Source organism: Protomyctophum parallelum, assembly GCF_964188405.1.
Source record: "Protomyctophum parallelum genome assembly, chromosome: 4".
Taxonomy (NCBI): Eukaryota; Metazoa; Chordata; class Actinopteri; order Myctophiformes; family Myctophidae; genus Protomyctophum; species Protomyctophum parallelum.
In genome coordinates, this window is record NC_139700.1 from 1762095 (window position 1) to 1779298 (window position 17204).

Genomic DNA, 17204 nt, shown 5'->3' on the forward strand with positions numbered 1-17204 from the left:
CGTACCACGTTATGGGGTGGGAGGAGGAATGCATCAGGATCGTTTCCAGCTTAGTTGTTCTCGCCATAACAGACTGGTAGAACATAATGTAACATTCTGTTACACTGAGGCTAGATGTTTCTTCCACATTCTGTGTGTTCAATAAGCTTCATGCAAACTAGTCTGTTGCTGTGCACTGGTGACACCCAGTGTCTATTCACTTGACCCCCACACAGCCTTTTCTGAATCCAACACAGTACAATTTTATCTTTGCATGTATGCTGCATTTGCTTTCATGTTTAGCTCACTCTCTAGAAGTCATACTGAATACTTTACAGCTTACAATGTTCCTTTACCATGCAATAACACCAGGTTTTTAAACCCATTTCGACCTGAGAGCAGATTCTATGAATGCCTTCTAAATCCTAACAGTGATCAGAAAAATCACACTTGTGTGAAGTGAGGGTCGTTATTATCATTATCAACATTCTTCTGTCACCTTTTGATCAGCTAGATGATGCATGTCTTACCACTGGCGAACGGTGCGCTCGTTGACAGAGTACAGCTGCATGGGGGCATCTCTCCTGAGGGTGTCACAGCTCAGCACCAGCTGGGCTATTCTGTGGTACACCCTCACGATCAGATCCCACCGGAATAGCTGTTTACTCCACACCTTCCTGGCTGTGTAGTGGAAGCGCGTCAGCTCCAGGAGGATGGCCGCCACCAGCCTGATGGTGTTAGGGGACCCAGCAGAACCTGCCCCCTTTCCCAGGACGGAGCTGGACACAAAGAAATGTTGCGTGTTAGATGAGAGCAGAGACAATAGATTCAAAGCACATTTTTAGACATACATACAGCTAACACTGACCGCTTCAGACTGTCCACGCCAGCGATGCAGGCCTTCCGCCCGGTCTTACCAGCCTTGAACATGCCCTTGTTCAGGCTGTCCCGGTAACGTCGGGGGAAGGACACGGGCGCCTTGTCCCTGGCAGACAGTTTCTGCCAGAGGGCAGCTATTCCAGCCACCTGGCTGGGCCGCACGCAGCCTCACCACCTCCTTGGCGAGGTGCACCACGTGATGGTACCCGGGGTGACCATCAGGCCCGATTAAGTCCTGCGACAGAGGCCATAAAAAAATGCCATGAAGTCAAATTGACTGCAAATATTTATGACAAAGAATAAATGGATGAAATACTTTGATCTGTTCACCTCCTCCTCCTCCTCCTCCACGCCAGATTGGAGAAGCTGGTGGTGGTGTTCGAGGTGCTCCATGGAGAGTGCCTGTAGCTCATCCTCGCAACCCTCGTCTGCCTCATCCATCCAGGTCTCATCGACCAGCTCGTCTGCCGCGTGTGGATCGTCGGGGTCTCGGCCAGTGTCATGAAGCACTGCGCCCGTCTGGGAGAACAGGTACTCTACCCCGAAGAGTTCCCCTGAACACATCACAACACAGTGAAATCAGTTCACTTGGCACAAGACAGTGAGGACAAAATGAAAGCACCTGTCCTCAAAATGTTACCTGTGTACTCCCTGGGCTGTGTGTAGTTCTCCACCAGCGTCTGACCCATCAACGCCTGGGTGAGCTGGTTAAAGCTGTGCTGCAGCTTGGCACTGTAGGCAAAGAAAAGCAAGTCTGTTCGTATAGCACTTTACACACCCAGAGACAGTGTTAAAGGGTGTGTGTGTGTGTGTGTGTGTGTGTGTGTGTGTGTGTGTGTGTGTGTGTGTGTGTGTGTGTGTGTGTGTGTGTGTGTGTGTGTGTGTGTGTGTGTGGGGGGGGGGTGTGTGTGTGTGTGTGTGTGTGTGTGTGTGTGTGTACAGACGCACATACTTGTAGCAATGCAGCATGGAGCTTCGGCCACCCTCCACTGCAGCCCTGCCACGGTCCTCATTCCACCTGGCCAACCCCTCCAGCAGGTAGACCTGGAAATGTAGGCCGTTGGCTGAGTAGCCTGGAACATGGAATAGGTTGGGGTTATAAAACATTAATATAAAGCCTGGAACATGGAGTAGGTTGGGGTTATAAAACATTAATATAAAGCCTGGAACATGGAGTAGGTTGGGGTTATAAAACATTAATATAAAGCCGGCAACATGCATTTATCCTTTCTTTAATGGCTGCTTTATACTATGTTGCAGATCATGTATCACGTCCAAACTAGGCATGCCACGGTATGAGATTTTACAGTACGGTGACGGTATTGGAAATCTATACCTCGGTATTTCGCGGTATTAAGAATTATTATTATTTTTTTTATTTTTTTTAGCAAAAAAAAAGGTATACCAGTGCGCAAAAATAAATGAAAACGACAAGTATCATTCTTAGAAGAAAGAATATTGCTTTATTTAAGCAAAGTGTATGTGTGTGTGTCAGACAGGTAACCAACCAACAGTTGGACTGGACAGAGGGTACAGTCAGACTCAGGAGGATGAACATAGCTGGGAGCCTACAGGCCATAAGAAATCTACTGTACATTAAGATTTAACAGTAACACTTGACCATGAGAGCCATGTAAAGAACAGAGTAACACTTGGAGGTTTTCCAGAGCCCTGTAAAGGTTAAGGCTGATACAGAACTAAAGTTACTAAACACTTTAAATAAAACACTTTAAATAAAAACACTTTAAATAAATCACTTGAGAAAACCACCTGAGAGACTGAGCCCTATAAAGGCCATTAAAGAACTGTAACAATACTGTTAGGCGCTCAACATGTCACACACAGTCACACACACAAAACAAAACATTTGGTTAGGGCAGGTTGTGATGAAGGAAGGCCAGCATGTTGACCTTTTCTACCAACAGTCGTGACCTTTGGGGAGAGAGGATGTGCCCAGTGGTGCTAAATGCCCTCTCAGAGGGCACACTGGTGGCAGGGATGCACAAGTATTTCCTTGCTACTGTAGCTAGGAGTGGAAACTGCCTTTGATTGGCATGCCACCACAGCAGTGGATCATCATCAGTTTTGAGGCATGGCAGGGCCAGGTACAGGTTCATTTCCAGCTCCACCTTCTCCTCTGGGCTCCTCTGGTCTGCTGGGCCTGGGAAGTCATCATGTCTTGCTCGTGTGCGTGTGGTGATGATGTGTTTCAGGATCCCAGAGAGCGTCTTCATACTGGCAGTAGCAGGTCCTGCAGTTTCTAGAGGAGCTTCTCCTGGTGCTGGCCCTGGGGATGTCATAATCACAAATCACAACCATAAATACATTGTTTGAAAAGTAGAATACAAATGTACTTGATTTTATTATGTGTATGTGTTTGTCACTGAAATATACCTGGTGATGGTGCTGCTGGGGGAGGTAGGAGCTTCATGGCCTCATGAGTGATGATCCTTTTTATCTCATCAACATTGGCAGAGAAACCAGCCTGGAATCGTGGATCGAGGAAACAACAGAGATCTACAGTATGAGCCGCAGCTGTTTTTCGGAATACCGTGCTCCCAAGTCAGCTCTAATTACCATCTTCATCTCTGTGATGAGATCAGAATCAGTCGGTTCATCTTTAAGAATCTCTTTTTTGATGTGCTCGAGGACAGGTTTCAGAGCTGATATGGTGACCTTTTTCTCTGAGGCAAGGGCATCTGTGAAGGCGTTAAGGGGTTCAAGGACCTGGCACATGTCCTCCATTGCAGTGATGTCTTCAACACTGGGCATGCGCTTACGCGAGTTCCTGTGTGCGTGAGACAAAAGAACACCGCCGACAGCCTCCTTCAGCTCCAGGAATCTTGATACCATTTGGTATGCTATTTTCACAAATTCTTAAACATTTGATTTGTAATTTAGGGAGTGTCTTTGATCTCTCTTTTATTTATTCATAAAATTACTGTGATAAAAATCATTGTAATATATAAATTATAAAGGAACCCATGAGAATGTGCCCCCAGCACACAAATGGGTTCCGACCCAGTGTTTGGGAACCACTGTTGTAAGCCACAGTTTGATTGCATACTTTAGTAGGCAGAAATGCAACAGTCCAAGCATCATAGCCCATAATAGTGCATTCATTATTAGAGCACGAAAGCTAGAATGAAGAGATGACTAAATGACATGGTGGAATCAGCCACATTAAATCAGCCACATCAATTTCCCAGAGGAGTAAAAAGCCGTGCAGCTACAGATGACTAACCAGATGGATTACCAAACTTACCTTTCTGTTATCCCTACTGATATTACCTTACCACAATCCATGTTATCCATTGACAGACAGCTAATAAATATAGATGACATTAACAGGCATTGTTATAAAAACTATATGCATTTATTTATGTATGGGGTGTGTAAGTGTGTGTGTGCGCGCGCGCGCAGGCACAACATCACAGAGGATAAAAACACAATAGAGCATTAACACTACGAAGTCTGAAAAAAATTCACTACTACTCAGTCGGCTGACGGTCAGGGGGACCGTGTTTTTGGTGCGATTTGATTGGCCACTCTCTCCCCCACTGATCGTCCCTCTCCAGCTGGAGAAGACATTGTTCAAGCCTGCATCCCATTTCCAACGAATTAAATCATATTATGTTTCTTAACACATGTTTTCACTCCTAAAATGTATAAAACTAATAATACATGTGAAAAATATATATTTTGCCGTTGCCCGTTACTATATTGCAACATAGCCATGGAAGAGTGTCGTGTTGCTGCCTTTTGTTGTCCTTTTTTTTCTTCCAAAAGAGCAAAGATCACTTGTCTTTTCTTGTGTGTTATCGATGTAATTAATACATGTGACCCCACGCGATGTACAGACTGCTTGACTAGGCATGTAAACATGACATAATTGTATTAATGTTTAAGTGTAATGATGTTATTGACCGGATTGTCCGTAGTCCTCCAGCCGTTAGCTTACAGTTGCTAATATTATAAGCTAACAACATTACTAAAGCCAATGTATTGCATTAAATGCGGTCTGTCCGCGGTAAATTACTTATACAAGTGAGTCGCGTTATATCTACCTAAATTACCAGCCAAAGTACATTCCAAATAAACAATTATTAGCCACGTTATGTTGTTATATCAGTTTAATTAATAAAAAACATCGCATTTGTCGGCCGTTAGCACTGTGAATTCAACATCCGGCGAGGAGAGGATACGGATCGTGTATTTATTGTGTATGGAAATCGGCGCATACAGACAGATACACGACCGGATGTAAGCCTTGCACACTAAATAGACATTTACATGCTTCCCTGAGAGGGAGAGAGAGAGAAAAAGGAAAGTTTTGACTGACAAAGAGCTGGCGATATTGAGCCTATATGCCAGAACAAATTAATCCACAGCAGCAGGCCTACATACGTTCCACGTCGCTTGCAGAAAGAACTGTTCTTTTGACTGACAAAACATTTAGCGGTTCGGGAGGTCTATCTGGTTGGAATTATTTCAAACACTTTATTTTGTATCGCGCATCGGCAAGCGTTCTCGCTTCATGGAAAGTAAATGTCGGGTCGTAACCGAGCATTCAATAATAATAATAACAATGATAATAATCATTGTATTCATATTCCTATTATCTTATCAAAATAATAAACAAATTCCAAGTTAATTAATCAGCCAAACGTATATGATTTAATTCGTTGGACATGGAATGCAGGCTTGAACAACAACAACAAGAATGCCTTCTGTTTGTGTTCTTTTTTTTTCTCCACTTTCTTTCAATCATAACTCGCTCATCTTTTGCTCATTTAAAAAGATTCAAAATACCATGTAAACTATGGAATTGGGGCTTTCATTTGGTATATAAATCGGTTGTGTAGGCGCTCTCTACGAAACGATATCAAGTGAAAAGGAAATGTCGGGGAATCACCATTAACACCATTATCAAGCAGCGCAAACAAAAGACGAGCGGGGGATAAAGGGGGAGAGCGGTCGATTGGGCCGATTATAGTCAGACTGAGTAAGAGATATATGCCTAAAATCATATTTACAAAACGTTTCAAATGGAAAAAAAAACAGAGATGATTTCAATCGAATATTTAGACAAAGTCATGCAAGGGGAACTTTCTCTGGACTCCATGGGCTAAGAAAATAAACGTTGAAATCTCAAATTCGGTCAGAACGGCTGCTTAGACTTCCTAGTGTTAAGTCTTATTTGAAGGTGGTCCTCAAACTTACGATCGACACTCCTTGTCAGTGGACTCATACAGAGCCTTATAGGTGACCCCCTTGTTTTTATACTCGGCCAGCATCACCATCTCCTCATCATTGACCCTTGCTGGCAAAGACCCCTCCATGGCCCTACACACTCTGATGGCAGCTGCCATCTGTGGGAAGTGCAGGGCATAGGACGTGAGCGAGTCCTTGTTGGCCATGAGAGGAGTGTGGGAAGTGTCACCACCATCTCTCTCCTTCTGGTGAGCTGCCACCATCATGCGCACCCAGCCCACGTCATGGCTCAGGAGCCACTGGAAGGTTTTCTCCCTGTACTTCCCAAACTGGAGCTCAGCCCGGCTGAGAACCAGCCAGGTGGAGTTGGGGTCTCCACCAGCTTGGGTGATGCGTGCCTTGGCCTCCTTCACCACATCCACAGCACACTTCACCTTCGACCCCGAGGGTGACTGCTGTATTTCAGCAGCCACCCTCTTAGCTTCCGGAACACTGGACGGAAATCCATTCTGAAAGCTGAAAAAACAAGGAAACAGTTAAAACCATGGCACACTGGAAAGGTGGGACATTCAGATATAGCATAATAGCCTGTGTCCATTACAGATAGTACTAACAGGTTACAGTACTAGTGAAAAAAAGAAAACTCAGCTATTGATTAACGTGCCTAGAATTGCATGTGGATACAGTTATAGTTTTTGCTATGTACATTATGAAAGGTTTAAAAAGAGCCAATCTACAATCTGAACACGATAGTTGGAACAGACAAATTTACAGCAAACACATTGAAGAAACATAGTGTCATATGAATAATACATTTATAAGTTTCATACATTTTATGAACTTTATGCAGAAGAGTACGGCATCTCAGAACTCGATGCAACAGGAAAGACAGGACAGAACATCTTACAGGACAGAGCATCTTATGAACTCGATACAAACAATCTTATGATCGTGATGCAGACAGGAGGACAGAGCATCTGAACGTGATGCAGAAGATGGTCGAGAATCAGATAAACAAGAGAACAGCTGAGCATCTCACGAACTTGTCCATGTCATAGAGACTCTAGGCATTAGAGACCAGCGGATGGCGTATTTAGCCGCAGTTTAGGGTCAATGGAATATATTATTAATTAATATTGGATAAACCGCGGGTGAAATAAATGGATGACATCTAATGTTATCTTAATATATCCATAGAATATCCATACAATTCATAAAACATCCATAAAATAAAATATGTGTGTTTGTGTCTGTGACTGTGTCTCTGCGAGTGTTTTATTTTTATACATTGATTTGAAGTTGAACGTGATTTTTCATCTGGCACGAATTAGCCACCTCCTCCTAGACTCACACGTGTGCAGTGTGCTGGGAGCGGGTCCTTTCTTTCAAAACAATGGAGGCAAACAAGGCAGCAAAAGTGCGAGAGAAACTTAAAAACGGCAAATTTAAAACAAAAAAGAAGGTGGGGAGTAAAAGTGCAGCGTGGGAGAAGTTCAGTGTAGTTGCTGATGATGACTCGAGCACTGGATATGTCGTGTGAGATCTTCTATGTGCATGATAGCCACAAGACGGGCACGTCTAACATGGTTCATCATCAGTGTGCCAATAAGCCTGCAGCACAACCACAGTCTACCCTGAAGTCCTATGTTCGTCGTGACAGCAAAGTGGTGCCACTAGACGTGAAATCAAAGCTCGTCAATGACTGCGTGGAACTTTGTTGTCTCGACATTCGACCATTTGAAACGGTAAGCGGCTCAGGATTCTTGCAGCTGGCCCAATCGCTTGTCAACATCGGAGATAAATATTGTGCTGTTGACGCGAGTGCAATATTACCCCAGCCTCACAACTGTGACCAGTGCCAGCAGAATATGCCTCATGTCGCCAGAATGAACATGCCTTAAATCAATAAATAAACTCGTTTTTTTTTTTAATGTGATTTTCTTTTTTTTTCATATTAATACAGTTTGAATGTTGAAGAAGGTTTTCATTCAAACAGATTGTTCATTTGGGCAAATGAAATGTATACATTTATACGTCAAAGTGGGCTTGTTTTTTAACAAGTTTCTGGAGGCAGAAGAGCGCAGTTCCGAGATTTGCATGTTGGTTACGATTGGTCCTGTAATCTCTTTGTCCTCAGGTTTCACGCTCTGATCACCGCCCATTAGCGTGCTTGTGTTTGTAAACACAGAAGTATTCTGGGCATTTGGGTTAGACTTTACAGAAAATAAACAAAACCACGTATAGCTACTCGCTGAAATACACTTCCCAGCTTGGAGTCTTTCACCAACAAACAACAGGCTAGAAGCTAGCTAGCCTAGTTAGCCGTTTGTGTCGTGTGTTAAAGAGCAAAGAGATCACACGTCTTTTCTTTTAATCACAACTCGCTCATTTCTTGCTCATTTAAAAAAAGGTTATATACTATGTAAACTATGAAATGCAGGCTTTCATTTGGTATATAGAACGTTTGTGTAGGCCGTCTCTAAGAAACGGTATCAATTGAAAAGGAAATGTCGGAAAATTCGCTTAATGTTTTTCCTCGCGCACCCAGCAAAGAGCTACGTCTTTTCAAATACGGCCGTTAGTACTGTTAATTCAACATCCGGTGAGGGGAGGATACGGATCGTGTATGTATTGTGTATATAAATCAGGGCATACAGTGGGTGGGCTTTAGACCGGATGTAAGCCTTGCACACTAAATAGACACCCGATGTAGTATGAATCCACCCATCGAATGCACAGGAATTACTATAAATGAAACCAGGCATTGTGACTGCATGTGGACAGATCTGTTTATTAAAATAGCAAATCTACAAGCGCACAACATCATAGCCTGATGCGTCGATTTTATTTATTTAAAATACTGGGTCAATTGTCTGACTTTGATTGCTTAAAGTAGACCTGCATAAAATGGTGTACTGCAGCTATTTACAACCAGGTAGTGTATAAGTTAAATTGAACACTTAACTTAATATTTAATACTTGAATACTTATACTTAGTATTTAATACTTAGTACTTTCAAAAGGGTTTATTGGGGCACCTTACAAATTGCATTGTTTGTTCTACTGGCTTAAACATGTCAGTGTTTCTAGTGTTGCACTGTTGACAGCTAAAACGTCCTATTGTCTCTTGTCCCTCCCATTGTCACACCCACTTCTGTCCAGCTCTAAGGTGATAAAATGTTGTGAATATTGAAAAGGGCTTTTCTCAGCTTTGGGTGAAAGGCCCCAGTCATTTTAAAATGGTTATATCTCCTTCAATTATTGTCCAATTTCATTGAATGATACATCATATGAAAGCTTACATTCTGTACTTTAATAATCTGTAAAAATCTGAAAAATGGAAAAGGCGACATGAGGCATGTTTTGTTGGCACTGGTAACTGTTACTGTCAGTGACAGGGCTAAACTACAGGCTGCACGCGACAAAGAGAAACTCGCTGAAGTCATCCAGAAAGCGATGGGAGACGGAGGGCTTGCAGTGACCACAGATATGTGGACAGACGAGTTCAACCAGAGGGCATACACATGTCTTACATATGTCACTACGTGGGTAGAACGACCGTGTGGTGCCTCGACCGTGAGAACGACCGTGTGGTGCCTCGAGAGTCGGATTTTGACTACAGTTGAGTTCGATGCTAATAAAAAGAAAACAGCCGAGCATGTCCGGGAGCAAATAATCACTGATTGGACAGCGTATGACATTCCAGCTAACAGAGTTGTTTTTGTCCGCGACTCTGGCCCTAACATTAAAGCTGCACTTAAAAATTACACATGGCTCCCGTGCTCTGCCCACATACTTAACACGGTGTTGAGGCATACATTCTCTGACAAGAATGCACCAGAACCTATCGCAGAAGTAGTGGAAATGTTGGATAAGTGTAAAAGCCTGCAGGGAACACATAATATGAAAGTACATACAGATCGGTCGGTATGTTATATTTATGGAAAACAAGGGCAACTGCCAAGAGTACGTTAATTTAGAAGCATGAGCACGGCGTTAGAAGGTGTATGAAAATTGATTCCTTAAATACGTTGAGGGAAGTGATTGATCTGAGTGGACTTGGTAGGTCATTCCAATCAGATGGAGCTTTACATTTGAAGGCACGGCGCTCCTTTTTTATCCTTGTGGGGACTGTAAAGTAGGGATGGTCCGTGTGTCTTAAATTATAGGGTGGTGTGTATGGGACAAGAAATTGTTTTAGGTACTGTGGATAAGGAAATAAATTGTAGCCAATGTGAGTGTCTTCTTGATTTAGGTGATAGCCAGTTTAAATAATAATTATTCAATAAAGAATATGCATATCACCGCACCTCGTCAAGCCTCCAGTATCGGCTCGATGCGAAACATGTTGCATCGAGTCTAGCCTGGAAGCTAGCGTCAACAGTAGCTCTGGTCCATAGCGTAGTTAGGACACAGGAGGAGTTCTATGGTACTTACTTTGATCCTTTCCCCTCACACCCACGGAAGTGCAGGCTGTGCAGCCCTTCTTAGAGTATATGCAGCCCCTCGTTTTTAACACAAAAAATATGTTGAAAGCCTACTTTCCTCCTTCTAACACTATGGATCAGAGCTAACGTTATTCCAACTCCCAGTAGCAGTTCAAGGACCCGTCCAGATGACATGGTTTCTAACTAAACGGTTATGGCCAACTAAAATGTAAAATCTGTTATGGCTGTTACTGTATACGGAAGAAACACAGAGGTGTTTTCTTATGGTCAGGCCATTTTCTGCACCAAGCCTGTGGAATGCATTCCCCAAACTCTCAATGACATGCCCCCACCATCCAAACCTTCAATATTGCTTTACCCAGCTATTTCATTTATTTCATTTCTTTGTTTTTTTCCCCTAATAAAGTTGATTTACAGAATTTAGATTTCTCATGTCTTCCTTGTAAAGCATCTTTGGGTACTCAGAAAAGCTCTATATAAATAATTAAATTTTAGATATTATTATTACCCCTATTATTACTACAACAACAATGTTTTATTGTATTGTATGTATTCACTATTAATTGATTCACTAGTATACCAAAATCCATTAAAAAAACACAGTTCTCAGGTTCAAATATTGATATGTGATTCAAATGTGATTAATTGAGATTAATTAATTACAAAGTCTCTGATTAATTAGATTTTTTTTAATCAAGTCCCAGCCCTACCATAAACACAAGAGCCTCGGAAGCAATGTCAGACTCATTCAAACGAACCCCCATGTCCACAAATCCAGACATTGTTTGTGTCTGAGGATCATATTGGACGTGCTTTTTGATGGCCATGGCATCCAGCATCAGGGTGACACGTCCATACTTGGCCTCATCTTCCTGACACCGTCTTCCCAGCATGTCCAGCATGCGTTTGGCATCAAGAGAGCTCAGCCACCTTAACTCATTCATTGCCAGAGTTAAAACATCGCCTATTGCAGCCCTTGACAAAGTTTCTGAGTGTTTTTTTATAGAGAGAGCCCCCTGGCGTAGGAGAAGGGCCCCCTGGCAGAGGAGAAGGGCCCCCTGGCAGAGGAGAAGGCGGGGGGCCTTCTAATGCGTCTTAAGTCAAACTTATTCAATTCAAAACAATGGTCATAAAGTGGCTAACAGTGCCACCTGCTTGTAAAAATGTATGTACTTATTTTATATTTAACTCATTCAGGAAGGGAACCCCTATTGTGTTTTAAGCATTAGCCTATGTTTTACATTAGCTATTGGAAAAAAAGCAGATCTACAAGTTTATAGTTTGCGGCATCGAGCTTGTACTGGAAGTACCCTCACTAAAAACGCCGGGACAACGCTCCACACGTCCCAAACTCTTCTCCCTTCTGGCTCCAAAACTGTGGAATGCACTTCCCATTGCAGTCAGAACTGCAGCATCACTCCCAATCTTCCGCCGTAGCCTGAAAACCCACCTTTTCAGACTCCATCATGGCCCATAGCACTTACCCTAACCCCTTAGATAGAATTTCTGTTGGCTTAGATAGCATTTGACTTAGACTTATAGCATGTTATGTAGACAGCACTATAATTGTATTGTATATAGTCATAGCACGCCATAGTACATATGTATAGCATAGTAGTGAATATGTATAGTTTATTATGTATAGTGTATGTATAGTTTCATCATATAGATATTCCACTGTTACCTTCTTAGCTTACGCATGTTTCATGATAAATGCTTTTATGTGATGTATTCCCATGCTTTTGTTCTTGCCTAAATGTAAGTCGCTCTGGATTAAGAGCGTCTGCTAAATGCCTAAATTGTAAATTGTAAATTGTAGATCTGCTATTTTTGAAAAATATTCTGGGGGGTCCCTGGAACAACATATTTTATATTTTCAGATGGGGGACGGCGGCCAAATACATATATTGTTGGGGTTCCTTGACATTAAAATGTTTGAGAACGACTGACATCAGAAAACTATATATAGTATAACTATATATGACATTTATTACATGTGAATAAGATCATCGCTACTAGACAACTAGAGCTTCCATGCACAGGTTTGTGTTTTGTCAATCTGGGAACCCATTGGCAAAACAAAAAGGACATTTCGAGGGCCGAACGGTGAAAATAAAATATTTAAGTCTTTAATGAGGAGTGTGGGGTTAAGTTTATAAATATGGAGGGGAGGGTGTGTGTGTGTGTGTGTGTGTGTGTGTGTGTGTGTGTGTGTGTGTGTGTGTGTGTGGCTTCGTACACACATAAAGAACAACTGTGCTGTGCTCTGCCTGTGTTTCATGGCCGCCCCAATGCTTTTCCAATGGAACTCACGTGGTTTGAACAAACACTGTTTGATCCCCCCCCTCCCTCCCCCCATCACACACAACTGTTTGGTCAAACCATGTGACTTCCATTGGAAAAGCATTGAGACATGAAACACGGACAGCACAGAGCATGTTCGTCTGATATGTGTGTACGAAGCCCACAGACCCCCATTTGAAAATATATGTCAGGGATCCGGACCCCCATAAGAGAAGATTTTTACGGCTCTAGCAGTGATTCTCAACCCTTTTTAATTTCAGGGACCCCTTCAAGTTTGACATGCTATACGGACCCCAATGAATGGCATTTCTTCCTCTGGGACCCCCAATTCATATTGTAAAACCCATGTTAATGTAACTCAGAGTGTACAAATGCATTTGTACATTTGTACACTCAGAGTTACAGACCCTACTGTCATCTATCAAAGGCAAAAAGACCCAAAAACATGTTAAAATAGTCTTGCTGTGAAGGGGGGTGAAAACGACTTCTACAGCTAGAGGGTGCCAAAGGCTTAGAATTTGAGGCCAGATTCCAAGCAGCTCAAAGAAGTAAATGTTGATATTGAATGGGTCATGTGCCTTTTGAAACGAGATGAGCTGACCAGTGTGAAATCACCAATCCCTGTCTAGCTGCTCCAGATCAGATTTAGAGTCTCCTTTTCTGTGTTAGGTCAGCCAACTCTTATGACCTAATAATAACAACAATAATAATAATAATAATAATAATAACAACAACAATAACAATAATAATATAAATGTACTTAGTCTAAGTGTCACGAACCTTCCCACTTGAATACATGTAAACAAATAATGTTTTACTACAAAATAATGCAAGTCTTAATTATTGATGTATTGACATATTTGTAATGAAATCATGTCAACTGGAAAGGAGGCATATATGAAAAAGCAATACAATCTAACTAATTCAGATGCGTCTCCGCTCGTCTGAACCGGTGGTAATATTGAAAGTCAATGAACAGAATCACAGCAAGGAAAGGACAAGAGCAGGGACGTGCAGAGGGCTAAAATCCTGTAAGAGGGCACTTTTGGACAACAATAGCTAAAATATTTCCGCTATTGAGAGCTTGTAGATCAGCTATTTTCGGGGCACAACCCAGCGCTCTTTAGCTAGTGGAGATGCGGTGTAACAACATGGATTTCAAAAGCAATTCTCCTGAATGCTGCCTTCCGGCATGACATGGAAAGGAGTGCCATTTGCATTTCTTTCACCTTAGTAAATGCTGTATTCGTGGTCTGGAAAGGGCGCTTGTTCTACAGACGGGTAAAAGGGCAGGGGATGAAGCCCCCTTTGATGTCTATGTGTGCACCTCCCTGCACAAGACTAATATGACCCACAAGCTGAATGGTGTCAAGCAATCATCAAAACACAAGGCATCATAATACCTCCAAGTCTGCATAATACACAATATTGGTATAAGACTATGCTTTATCACGTCTAGAAAGTGTGACGCACAAACACACACACACACACACACACACACACACACACACACACACACACACACACACACACACACACACACACACACACACACATATAGGGGAAAACGTTCTTATTTAGCAGCCATATTAGCATGTTCTCTAGGCTCTAGTATCACATATGCCAAAGTTAAACAGCACTGAACAACTGATCATTGTTAAGCAAAACGTTCACGGACGTTCTGCTTCTGCTTTTGCCTGTGCCCACTTCAATGCGCTGCTGAGATTACACACAGGTGGAACAGATTTGAGGAGCTAACGAGCAAGCTACTGCTAGTGTTCGTCGTAGCCTGCATGCAAACTCACAGATTCAGACATTGGGGAGCATTTTTTGTCATACGACAAAAGAATAGACAGTGGCGGTGCTCACAAATACCATGTTTTGGGACCTGTTGATGAGCTCGCAGATTTCGCGGAGCGCATCGCAGCCACAGCACAGAGCAACTTGACGCTGTGTGTGTGTGTGTGTGTGTGTGTGTGGGGGGGGAGACTGAAGTTGGGAGAGAGAGAGAGGTAGATGCGGAGCGCTCTGGTTACGTTCAAGACAATCGCGTGTTGTGTTTATACCGACCCGGTGTTTTGACTATTCGGTGATATATTTTCGGCCTATTTGAGCCGAAACCGAATAGGCCGAAAATACATTTTTAGACATTTTCGGCCGAATATTTTCGGTGGCCGAATTTTCGGTGCATCCCTACTCTATACTGTATAAAGTGTGTAGTTGTAAGTTGATTAGCGGTATACTGTGGTTACTTTGCGCCAAAAACCGTGACAGCTGTTCCGCCATTTGATGTTTATGCAAGAAAACAGCAAATCTGTGCCTGGTTTGCTGGGACCAAATGACCACAAATGACCATATTTCTTACGTCATACGTATACTATATACATAATCAGTAAAAATAAAATAGCAAATTGTGCCTGATCTTCTGGGACCAGAGTACGTGGTGTGTATATGTATGACTAGCTCTAAATGATGACGTAAGTAATATATATAGTATATATATAGTATATATGCATATACTGTATATGTATACATATATACTCTATACTCTATACTGTATAAAGTGTGTAGTTGTAAATTGATTAGCGGTATACTGTGGTTACTTTGCGCCAAAAACCGTGACAGCTGTTCCGCCATTTGATGTTTATGCAAGAAAACAGCAAATCTGTGCCTGGTTTGCTGGGGCAAATGACCACAAATGGCCATATTTCTTACGTCATCATTAAGAGCTAGTCATACACATACACACCACGTACTCTGGTCCCAGCAGATCAGGCACAATTTGCTATTTTATTTTTACTGATTATGTATTATATAGTATACGTATGACTAGCTCTAAATGATGACGTAAGAGATATGGTCATTTGTGGTCATTTGGTCCAGCAACACAGGCACAGATTTGATGTTTTTCTGCATAAACATCGAATGGCGGAACAGCTGTCACGACGAAGGAGACCGGGCGAAAACATTACTTGCGCGCTCTGCTTGCGCAAGTAACAATTGATGATGATAGCTGGGAATCATATATCTTAACAGGCATACACAGTTGCTCCATAAACTCCAGACATCAATTGATCCAATTTAAGGTAATCCACAGGCTGCATTATTCCTGCACTAAGCTACACTCATGTTATCCATCTGTTTCTCCACTATGCTCAGAATGTAACACGACAGGCTCTCTAGGACATCTGTTTTGCTCGTGCCCCAAACTAACAACATTTTGGAGTGACATCTTTACGTTTTTCTCTGACGTGTTTTACTGTGTTATCACCCCACACCCTGCAGTGCTATTCTGGGTGGATTTCAAGACCTGTCATTTCTAACTCATTACCAACACTAGATAAAGTGCCAATCGGCACAGGTCTCCACCAGGGCAGGTCAGGTTGTGGCCTCATGGTGGCGCTATAACAGGCTGTTGAGGAAGATTTGGGCCGGAGGTTGGTGTTGGAGGGATGCAGGTACAATGTTTTTGTTTTGCACAAAGCGGCCTCCTGGTGGCGCTATAACAGGCCGTTCTGGAAAGTTTGGGGCAGAGGTTCATCATTGGCATCCAGGGAGTGTGTGTGCAAAATTTGGCATTGACCGGTTGTGTGTGTGTGTGTGTGTGTGTGTGTGTGTGTGTGTGTGTGTGTGTGTGTGTGTGTGTGTGTGTGTGTGTGTGTGTGTGCGAGTGCATGGCGCGACTTGGCTTGTTGTAGCGCCACCATCAGGCTGTTGAAAACTGTCAAGTGGCATTTCTTCCTCAGCCTAGTGGGAATATGCGTGCACAGTTTCATCGCAATCGGACGCTGCGTTGAGGAGTTGTGGCGATTTGTACAAAGCGGGCTACTCCTGAAAAGTGTAGGAGCCAATCGTGGCCAATCAGGATGGAATATGAGAAATCAAAAAAACCTGTCTTGATCACATGACTATGGAGATCATGTGTACCGATTTGCGTGAAATTTGGATAAAATCTGAAGGAGTAATAATAGAAAATGTGTTTTACATATGTCGGCCTCCTGGTGGCGCTATAAAGAGCAGATGTGAAAAATTCCAGGCAAAGGTTTTTCCTTGGTCTCTAGGGAGTTGGCATACAAAGTTATCCACAGATCCGTGCAGTTAGAGGTAAAAACACTTTTGGGCCAGTTATAGCGCCACCTTGAGGCTGAGTTGAAATTGTTCATGTGTCATTTCGTCCTCGGCCTAGTGGGAATGTAGGTGCACAATTTCACGGAAATCACGCGATGTGTTCATGATTTGCAGCATTTTGTTTGAAACTGAGCACTCCTGTGAACTTTGGAAGCCAATGTTAACCAATCAGGATGGAGTCTGAGAAATCTGAAAGAGCCGTTTCGTTGAATGGCTCTAGAGAGACTGTGTACCAATTTGCGCGATGTTTGG